Genomic DNA, 11,738 nt, shown 5'->3' with positions numbered 1-11,738 from the left:
AGGAGCATTTGCTGTATCCGTCAGCTCAAAAAAATGAAATTATTAAGTGTGAATTATGAGTGAAATGCCCAAATGGTTACAGGCGGCAAATATAAATAAATGTATATAAAATACACATGTACAACTATAGAACACAGTATAGGTCATACAGCGACTTTCCAGCTTTTCCGATGAAGGAAGACCGCAGGTGCCATTCTGTGCATTATAATTTATTTCCAGCACAAACAGACATCTTAGTGGAACGTTCCATTAGCTAGCTTCCCAACATGAAAGAATCTTAAGTCCCTGTCGGGATTCAAACCCACAGCGATGAGGGGCAATTGGTTTTAAGTCAACAAACTTAACCACACTCGGCCACAAACGTCCCAGATCATTATTGTGAAGTTTGGTCAAAATCCACCAAATGTGCTTCAAGAGGAGACATTGTTTGATACATTTGTACTGTCATGAACATCAACAGACAATAAACTTACCACCATGAGAACTCTTGTTAAGCTAAAAATTATGATCATCAACAAGTCAAATATTTTCCATAGAAGGAAAAAGGAAAATAAATTCAAACAATTATAATGGTCACTTGCATCATAAACATCTTACAATAATACTTCTATCAGACAAAACTCATAAAACTATTCAGAAAATGCTGTTTTGATTGAAATGTTCTACTGTGAATGTAAGTTTGAAACATGTCATAATTTTTCACTTACCCCTACTGCTTGGATATGCTTGTGTGACAAAACTATTTATCATACACACACCAAGAATAAATGACCTGACTAAGTTACAATATCATTAAGATTCTTCCTTTTGCATCAACTGCCCAGGCAAGTTACCAAAACAATCCAATACATTAATCCTGATTACTGCTGTACTAAGGTTATGTGGTATTAATTTTGGGAGTTCATGAAGATACTATCATGACCTTGTCATGAACTTTTAGCCTAGGATCATACAAACTAATCTTGTCAAAAGTTAACTTCTTTTTATCAACAAAATTAATAATAATTCCAGGAGTCATACATGATTGTACAGGTATACAAATGTAATATCTAGATATAATACAAGATTATAACAATATTACTGCCCAGTAATATTTAGTTATACAATGTTTATCTCATATCTTCTTGAGAATGCTCACATTATTATTTTTATGACTAATATAGGCCTTTGGATCCCTTTGGGTCATGAGTCACTGCATAACCATAGTCAAGAAGTTTTTAACAATTTCACATGGAAAGTGTGTTGTTGTTAGTATCTAAAGCTTCCTATTCATCTTCCTTTTTTTTTACTTCGGTAAGATATCCCTTAAGGTGACAACGGAGTCAATTATCACTGAAAATACCTAAAATGAGATTTTTTGCTTAGTAGATTTATCCATCTTTTCTGAACACATTCGTGATTTAATTTTGGAAGCAGTTAGTCCAAAAAATGTGTTTTTAAACGATTTAAAACGGTACCTGTACCATTTTTATCTGCTATTCGCATAACCTGTCAATTATCGATAACGCTCCGCTCCCTGTTGAGGCATCAATGAGGGAAATCGGTAGTTCCATACATGCGTGAATTACCGGCCCATACTGGTCCATACTACTCGTAAATTCATGTATCGTACAAATACCGAATATTGTCTAACTTTTATTTAGCCTTCTTATAAAATAAGAAATTGTCGGCCAATGTACGTAACATAATCTATGTCTGTCCCGTTAATCTGTATAATTCTGATAGATATTACATTGAGTTTATGGACTTTTGTACGGATTCAAGGGCTTGCATCACATTCAACCTCGTTTTCTAACAATGTCAAGTAAAACAACAACAAAAACAGACAAAATTTTTTATGTGAACGCCTATATGACTTGTGGTACTTAAAGGTGTCCCTGATAAATTTCTAAACCATTTTAGGTTGTCTAAGGATGATTATTTCTCTATGAATCAATAAAAAAAGATAATAAAATATATCATCAGTGAATGCTTTGAATAAATTGTTCGCCAGTAAATCGAACACAGTACTAATAAACCTGGGACAAAGTATGGAACTTATTGTAGATCCCAGTAGAAACTGGATCTCTATGCCGTGCTTAGATGCATTATTAGATAATTAGATGATATTCATGATAATAGAAGTCAAGAAGGTCAGATCATAATGATCGAGTGATACCTTTTACTTCTATTAAAATATGTGAAGCATTTATATCAATTTGGAGGAAAAAATATATAATATCACGTTCTTATTTGTACATCTACCATGGACTTTAAAAGACCGTCAGAAGCTCAGTTTTTTGTTATTTTAATTTATATTTTAACAGAATTTCATAAACGAATACACAGAGTGACACTGGTATAATATAATAATAATGCTGATGATTATAATAATAAACTTCAAAATACCCCGCTAGCGGTGCGCAAATACGTTCCATTTCCCCCCACCGAGTGCCTCAAATTTTACCGAGAGTCACGTGACATGTGCGACCGGTACCAGACGGACGGTAAATCACGTAAAGATTTGAAGAAATTTCTGTTATAAACTGATATTAATCAGCAACTTTTTAATTGGTCAGATGTCACTGGGTCATAAAATGTTGATAAATATGTTACCTCAACTTGTGACCCTCTCGAGTGCGATATTTGTGTATTATGCAATTATTTAGCGTGAAACGTAGGGGTCCGAGAGAGAACAGCCGATTTATGACACTTCGTTTGATGCGGGTCGGACTAACATTGAATTGGCATAACTTTTTTAATAATCAAGCAATTAACATGCGGTTTAAAGCACATGAAAGGGAATTCATTTGCGGAGGGAACCGTGTCAGGGATTTTTGTTTGCTCAATCAGCGACATAATTATCTTTAATTACGTAATATGTATGGTGAAAAAAGTCGCATAAAATGTTTGACGTTACGTAATATTTTTTTGAGAAAAGATAGAAAAAATTTGAGACACGGTTCCCCAGATATTATAAGTATGTTTATTTTCCAAAAGTTTGATGAGAAAAAAATAAAAAATGACTATGATATGACGATTTAAAATTTTAGGATTTTTATTAAAAATCAATCATTTACAAAGGCATTTTTTTCAAATATGTTATTTTTTATGATGATCAACGACATTTAATGCACAAAGATTAAATAAATAACAATTATAACTAAACTAAGTTTGTTTAAATGACATTTATGTGAGTACCACGGAAAGTGTCTGTTGTCACCTTAAATGCTGAAATTATAGACATGCAGTCTAAAAACAGGCTGAGAAAATCCTGTGCTATAATGTAACACATGAGTTTAATAGTGGTGCTTGACCCTAATTAGCTATTATATAACCTAGAAGATATCACACTTATAAAATGATATCTTCTATGTCAGAGAGCATGGTTGTGTAATATTTGTAATTTATTCTATTTTCTAATGATTATAATTTGTAAACTTTGAACTGAGCCTGCTGGCTGTAATTTAATTTTTTATCCATTCGACCAGTGCAGGCACATTTGTGGTCATGTTCTGCTATGTCTGCTATTAGGTCAATACTTATTTGAAAATTTTGCTACATAAAGAATGATTTAATAATTTTGTCCAAAATGAAAGATGGTCAAGTGCATTTAAGATATTTAGCTTGGTAACTTGGTAAAGGTAGAAGAAAACACAGACATAAACTAAGCACTTAAGTTATATGTCAACATGCCACTCAAGTAGGAAAGTATCAGAACTTATGCCTTTTGCTGCAAAAATCTCTAACCTCAGGTACAATAAGTTACTGGTAACAATGATTAATTTGGACTAGTTTCATGAAAGTATTTCTGAAGTAATCTTAGATAATAAGCAAAATTAATGCTATAACAAAATACATTTTCATCCATTTATATTGGTCATTCACAGCTTTGATTTTCTTCTACACTGGATACATGTGCTCTATTTGTATATAAAATTGTGAACGGAATCAGTAAAAAATTGTGAACAAATATGGTTATGTTATAGGCCACAGTTACACAGTGTCAAACATTTTAAATAATGAAGACTGTCATGAGTCTGTTTGATAAAGAAACCTTTATTACTTTATCCTATACAACATACAATTAATTTTGACTTTTGACATTATTTCAAAATTGGTAATTTTTTGCATTGATATCTTTTCACATAGTATGACCTGCAATGTGTGTCAATCTGTCACAAATATTTCACACTTTATCATTAAAGTTCTATAGGTATTTACATAAGCAAGGAATTTGTAAACAAGACATACATAATTCAAACTACTATAGAGTGACTGAATACAATTTAATGAAAAGGTGAAACGTCCAATGTTGGGGGCTATCATTTAAAGAGAATCATATTTCAATTGATTTCTTTCAAAATGTCTGCACATCTTATGCCAGAATGAACACTGTTTTAGTCTGTTTAACTAAAACTGTGACACAATTTAATAAGAAATAATTTAGGTCAATTGTACAACTCGAAGAACATTAATTTTACAATTAAGACAATCTCTTGAGTTATTATACAATTTTGAAGTGTATGAAGTGCTTGTCATTTTGTAAATGGGGCTTTCATTCATTATGGGAAAATCTAAAATCTGAAATGCTTAATTTCCAACTTTCTGCAAAGCATTTAAAATTTGTAGCAAAACAAGCTTTCACATACAGGCTTTTAAAATAGGATACTCCCATAAAAAAAAAAACAAAAAAAACATAACAGATGGAGAATTTCAAGAAAATTTGTTAAACATACAGGGGAGATAATTTTACTGCACAATATCTACATGTAGGTTCAATGCAGACTTAGATTGGAGATACGTTTGAACACATATTTAAATAATTCATCACAGTCTTGTGAAGTGATTCTCCTCCTTAAATAACAGAGGCCTATAAAAGGCTTCTTCCCAATAGAAATTTCCTTTAAAATATGCAGATTTCAAAAAATCTCAACTTACCCCAGCTTTCTTACTTCCCCCATTAGCAATTTTAGTGATAATTATCCCAACATCACGAGGCTCAGGCCTCTTCTCAATTAAGCAAGAAAAACCATTGTGGTGTCAAACATATTCTCAAACTAATTCAATGAACACAAAAGCTACTGCTGGAAAGATCAAACTTTGTCCACCAGAAATAAAAAAAATGTTTGATATTACATTTATTTATATGTCAATCACTAATCATTTAAAAGTTATCCTAAACAATTTCACAAAACATTTGGTCATGGGGGGCATTACTTTATCAATATTGAATTGTTTTCAGCCAACATCAAATTCCACCTGTGATCTGATATAACATACTTTAATGCCAAATATAAACAAAATCATTTTCAAAAAAAAAATTCAAAAGTAATCAATCAGAAACCCATTTTGAATGAGCATGCTGAAAAGACATTAACAGGGCCAAAACACCATTTTTGGGGAAGGGGCCTCAGCCTTTTTCTTGGGGATAATATGCGTGATTTTGGCATACTTTGGGGACAGGAACAAACGTTTTACAAGTTCTTTAAAATAGAAAAGCAAAAAAGCACTGGTAAATACTAATAAGACCTTAATTCAACACCATCATTTAATTTTGTTCTAAATTCTATGGGAAATTTCAAAAGACTGGGGAAATTTGAGGCCCAAACTAGGGAAAAAAAGAGGCTAGTTTGGTTGGGGAAGCAGCCTATATTCGGCCTCTAGAAAGAAGGGTTTTTTGGCCCTGATTAATGTCTGAAAGACATTATGGTATTGTTCTTTTGATCATATCCCCCCCCCCCCCCCCCCCAAAAAAAAAAATCTAGGGTTTTTTTCAACCTCAGAATTTCAGTTTGTACAAAATAAACCTCATAATGTTAAGTTGTAGACAAACACTAACACCATAGTGTCCATCTCCTAAAATCAGACAGACGGATGGACAACACTGTATCATAAAATCCCAAAGGACTATGGGTATAAAATATATTAAATTATTCTGAATTATGTTACATTGTCAAAACAGTATAATAAAATGCATCAAATTTAAATTAAATGGCCAACATTAATATAGTCTGTACCTATACCTGTCAGGAACTAATATTACTGACTCAAAGAACATTAAAGACACTGCTGACTTTATTCACAAGTACACATATCTTGAGCCATTTATTGTTTGGCATAAATTTATACATGGAAATGCCTGATGATGTGATATGTCATGAACTATCATTCTTATTAATACTGCCCAATATGTCATGAACTATCATTCTTATTAATACTGCCCAATAAGATAAGACCAGTTCAGGATATTAGATTTTTACATGTTTTACATGCTGCTAAAAAAGTGACACTCACAAGCATCATGTCATACAATAATTGGTCTAATTTTTTTGCATTATTTACATCAGCATGTGTTAATAGACTTAGAATTATGAATACTTTGAGTTTTCCCAGCCAATGTGAGGGTACAAACAAACTTTTACAGTTACAGTTTTTAAAATACATGTAAGTGCTACAGGCTGACTTTTCTATAGTGAACAGTAGTGTACTTTGGCAAAAGTTCTTATGAGTGAAGTATAAAAGGATTTTAATTTACCAAATATTTTATTTCTTTGTCTTAATTGATGTATACAATATGTTGTCAGTTTTTAAAAAAAGTCCAAATTCTGGGGGAAGTGTCATGTTCCCCAAGTGCTGAGAAAAAAATCTAATTGCATTCAGTCATTTTTAAGAAAGCAGAGTTAGCTTGCACGAGATTTTTATTCTAAAGTCAACATCACTTATTTCATGTCATCACTAATTTCACAAAAATGGCATATATTTTCATGTGACAAGTGCTGAAATTAGTCAGAATTGACACATTTTATTCATACACCTAAACATCAAAGGTTTTGTGAAAAATATTTTAACTCTCGATTTTTATGTAAAACAGAACATCATTTTACTCATTTCTACAAAAAAGCCACAATAGACCATTAAAATATGTGCATACTTCTGAAACAATCATCATTTTCTAAATATTCCTGTTTGTTGAATTGTTAGTGAAGGAAGAAAACAGTCAGAATGATGTTTCATCAATTCATCATAGTAAATTTTATGTGTCTGCCAAAAAAAACAAAATGCTTTGATCTTTAGAAAATATAGTGGTTCAAACAAGCACAGCAGGCTTCGCGAAAGTTGCCGGACCGTCGGACATGTCCGACAAAAACCAGGCAGGTCCGATATTTTTTTCCAAGTTCCGGACCTTATGTCCGGTACGAATACCGGGATATATCCAAGACCGATCAAGACTGAGGTTTTCTCCCTTGAATAAAAAAATGTAAAACGAGTTTTGATTCGCCGTTTCATTTTTTGTGTCCAATCAAATTCTAGATACATACAACTTTCGATGATCTTGTACTCGAAGAAAATGTCGGTGTTTCTGCATTATTAAATTATTACGTTGGCGCTACGCCAGGCAAAAAACGTAAATTATCTAATGAAGGAAAAAAGCGAAACAAAAGAAATACGAGTCCAGGCGCCTGCCGAGAAAATTTGTGGGTAAATGGAAAAATGGCCCCTCGTGGTTAACGAGGAAGAAAATAAGATGAAATGTACATTGTATCATATTCATAAATTTTATAAAGATCATATGATGATGATGATTTTGGTGATGAATGTTTAAATTTCCAGACAGAGTCCATCAATCTGGATAAACTGATGTTTTATATAAGAGAATAAAATTGTGTTGCAAATCTTTACAAGTTCCTATGTCTTTAAAAAAACACAAAGGTATTAGATATATACATATATTTGGAAAAAAAATTTAGTCAGACAAGAATTGAAAGTTTGTCTGACCGAATGTCAGGCAAATGTTTCAGCAGTTTCGCGAAGCCTGAGCACAGTGAAAATGCCAAGGGTAAAGAATCATGGCCGCCCATGGATAACTTATAATGTAGTAATCAGGTAAAAATATTTTCATTTTCTTATTTATATCATTACTATTACCCATTTATTAAGATTTTATAGATATCAGTCTATAAGAAACAATAAAAATGGGAGGAACAGTCTGCAATAATTGCACATACAGTATTTTGAGAGCTCTCTGGGAAGAACAAGAAATGTCAAGGCAGGAACTGGCAAGAGGAAAATAGTCTGACTACCGTGATACAATTGTCGCAATCTTAATGTTCTATGTTGTTTGTCAATGTATGTCCCATATTGTACACCGTAGATTATGTTATTTACATGTCCATATCATATCTGCTGTATCTGTTACTGTATATATATCTTGTGTAGCCCTATATTTGTGTCCCTTTTCCTATATTCCATCCATTCATCCTTTTATTCATTTACTCATTCATTCATTTCTTCATTCATTCATTTATTAACAAGTATGTACTAACCACTGGTACGGGCCTCAATCCTAAATATTCTATTTTCACACTAAGTACCTTCAAGCATGCGCACCCGTCTGAAGATTTTCATGGCGCGAGCCAGACTTCATATTGATTGATAATAAATATTTCCTCAGAGCGCGTCTCAGTATTTTTACAGCAACCCTCAAGCCCAGAACTTCCAGAAGCCCAGGTAATTCGGATCAACTGATGCAGTTTAAGTTACTGAACAGGAACTGAAACAGTGAACAGGTGAAAGGATGCTGGACATCTTTAGAGGGGAACAAATAATGTCTGATACTTATAATAGACACAAATATAGTTTAAACAGATAAATATCATGAGGGCAGATGATAGAACCGAAAGTATACATAGGATTTATTTAAAAATCTTAAAACAAGCAAACTTACATCGTAATTTTCAGAAATTCATAAATTCATAAATTATAATGTTGTTGTTGTTGAATCACTTGTAATTGCCGTGCGCACCGTTCTATAATGGGGCACGGTAAAAGGATATACTATTCGCCGGTCCGGTCGCATCCGGTCCCCGGTCTCACCCGGTTTCTTTTGACCGGTAAAAACTAGAAACCGGAGAATAGTACATTAACAGGCCCAGCCTGTGCAGTCTTCGAATGATTTATTATTTGTATGTTTTGATGTTGATATAGATCTAATACTCGTACACTATTTCAAAAAAAGATATTTTTAAAACATCCTAAAGTAAGAAGAATATTTTTTTGTATATAATGTATATAATATTAGTTTATAATCCGAATTTATTATTTTTCCGTGCGTAAATTTTGTACAAAGGGTATATAATAGCTAAACATAAAACATGTTCTAAAGTTCATTACAAAATAACTTTTGTTAACTTATCTTTAGATATAACTTTATTAAGTTGTTTTGGAGATAGATCTATTTATCATAAAAAAGGCGCAAATTTATAAGACCTTGTTGAATTTGTTACACCCAGTTGAACGTAAACAACATTAAATTCTGAAAAGTAAAGAATTAGGAATATTTATATTTCAAGTGTGAGAAGCGTTTTATTTGAAAAGAAAAAACAACAATGGAAATGCGTGAAATTCATAGAGGAATATTTTCGTGTATTGTTTATTGACTTTGATTAACGTTTGTGACAATACATGTATTTATAATACTGCACGTTTGTAAAGTCACTTTTCATTGGATAATCGTGACATTTATATAGTTTTAATATATACACAGCTGCTGTCAATTTTCTAAGAAATCTCACTTTCTCTCAAAAAAGGATGTTTGCTGTATTATTAATTCGTAATAAATATTCAAGACAAGTTATATGACCGCATATAAACGGTTGTTTGCAATATAATCCTCGCCTAGCGGCTTGGGTTATATTTCAAAACAGCTGGTTATGTAGGGCCATATTACCTGCCAAAATCTTTATTATATATCACCATTCATGTCCTTAAGAGTTGTTTTCTGCCAAAAGGTGACCTATGAATAAAGTACTTCCCCGAATGATACTAAATATAAATGTATGCATGTATGCAAGTCGATAATAAAGACGGAATGACAACTGACACAAATATCTAAGTTTCTTTAAAAACGATGCTCGGCCGAAGTAAAAGGGGTTAATTGCATATGTTATTTCTAAGTTTCTGATTCGTAATGATAAAGAATTGTTAGCAATGATTAAATAACAAAGACATAATAGATAATGATATAAAAAGAATTGCATTTGTAAACATAGAAAATAAATTATATAAATTATAAATTTGGTAATCATATGCAACATTGGCAGTATTATTAAAAGAATCAAATAAAATTGCAAATATTGCAAATTGAAACAAAGTAAAGGATATTGGAAAGTATAAAAACAAACTACTTATAAACGTTTTATCTTTAATTAAATACAAACATCTATGATGAAAAAGAACAAAATAAAACACTATAAAAAAACTTTGTTAACCGGTCTTGATTTCACAAGCAAAATCTATTGTGATGATTTGTTATAAAAGTGGTTTACAACACCACCCACCACATTATGTGCATGAAAGTTTGTGGGTCTGAAGCCAAAATTCAAATTTCACATACAAATAGAACAATAGTAAGGGGTCAGAGGTTATGGGTAAACACGTGTAAGCAACCATGTCTGGAGTTGGGCTTAGGGGCCAAGTGAAGAAGAAAGAAAAGTTAGTTTTTGACAAATGTGAAAAGTATTTAAATACATGCATTTTACTGTACAACTTGTGATGGCCCATGTGTCATTGAGCTGAGTCGTGCACTAGAGAGCAAATTATAAAAGTGAACAATTATAAATATGAAAGCTTGCCGGTTTTATCATGTTTACCACAGGGGTCAATTGTGTCCTTTACTATTTCACTACGAATTCAGAAATTCATATGTATGCAGATGATTCAACATTACATAAAGCTGACCAAAGTTTTAGTAATACACAGCTGTGTTGCTGCTAGACTTAGTAAAATACAGGAATGGTGCATGGATATTAATCCAGAAAGACAACATGTATGATAATTGGATCAAAATGTTAAATAAATAACTTAAGTAATCTTTCTCTGAATATTGAGAGTTCGAGAATAAATAATGATCATTGTCAAAAACTAATTGGATTCATATTGATAACTGTCTATCTTGGAGAATTTATATTGACAAAACGTGTTCTAAGCTTGCTCATAAAATATCCCTGTTGAAAAGAATTCAAATATTTCTTAAACCTGAAATGAAACAATTATATTATAACGCTTACATTGCCTGTACTTTTGATAATGGATGTATTAAACTGTATGGTCCCAAAGTAACAAATCAGATCTAAACAGAATAATGAATTTACAAAAAAGAACCGCCAGAATTATTTTAAAGAAACCCGTAAAAAGCAATTCTCTTGAAAAGTTTCAAAATCTAAAATGGTTAGCTTTTCCATCTAGATGTTATTACTTTTCTGGATTTATTCAGTTGTGTATAAAGATATGAAAAAATTAACACCAGCATATATTTCTGATCTAATTCCGTTATCTCAGAATATAACGTACTAAGATCGACACAGAAAAACAGAATGAATGAATGAATGAATGAATGAATAGAATGAATGAATGAATGAATGAATGAATGAATGAATGAATGAATGAATGAATGAATGAATGAATGAATGAATGAATGAATGAATGAATGAATGAATGAATGAATGAATGAATGAATGAATGAAATATAGGTCCCCAACAGGGGTTTGACAAAATGGAAGACAGGTAGGACAACTTAAATCAAAGTTCAAATCTGTGTTAGTTAACATGTTAAAAATAGCAATGGTTGCTAAGGCAAATCAATGGTTGCTATGGAAGTCACTGGTTGCAGTATAAAAAAAAGACTTTTTGCTATGGAAGTCACTGTTGCTAATAGAAGTTTATGATTGCTATGGAAATCACCGGTTGCTATAGAAAGT

Source organism: Ruditapes philippinarum, unplaced genomic scaffold, assembly GCF_026571515.1.
Source record: "Ruditapes philippinarum isolate M1 unplaced genomic scaffold, ASM2657151v2 ctg113_1_1_1_1, whole genome shotgun sequence".
Classification (NCBI taxonomy): Eukaryota; Metazoa; Mollusca; class Bivalvia; order Venerida; family Veneridae; genus Ruditapes; species Ruditapes philippinarum.
Note: the sequence above shows the minus strand (reverse complement) of the source record.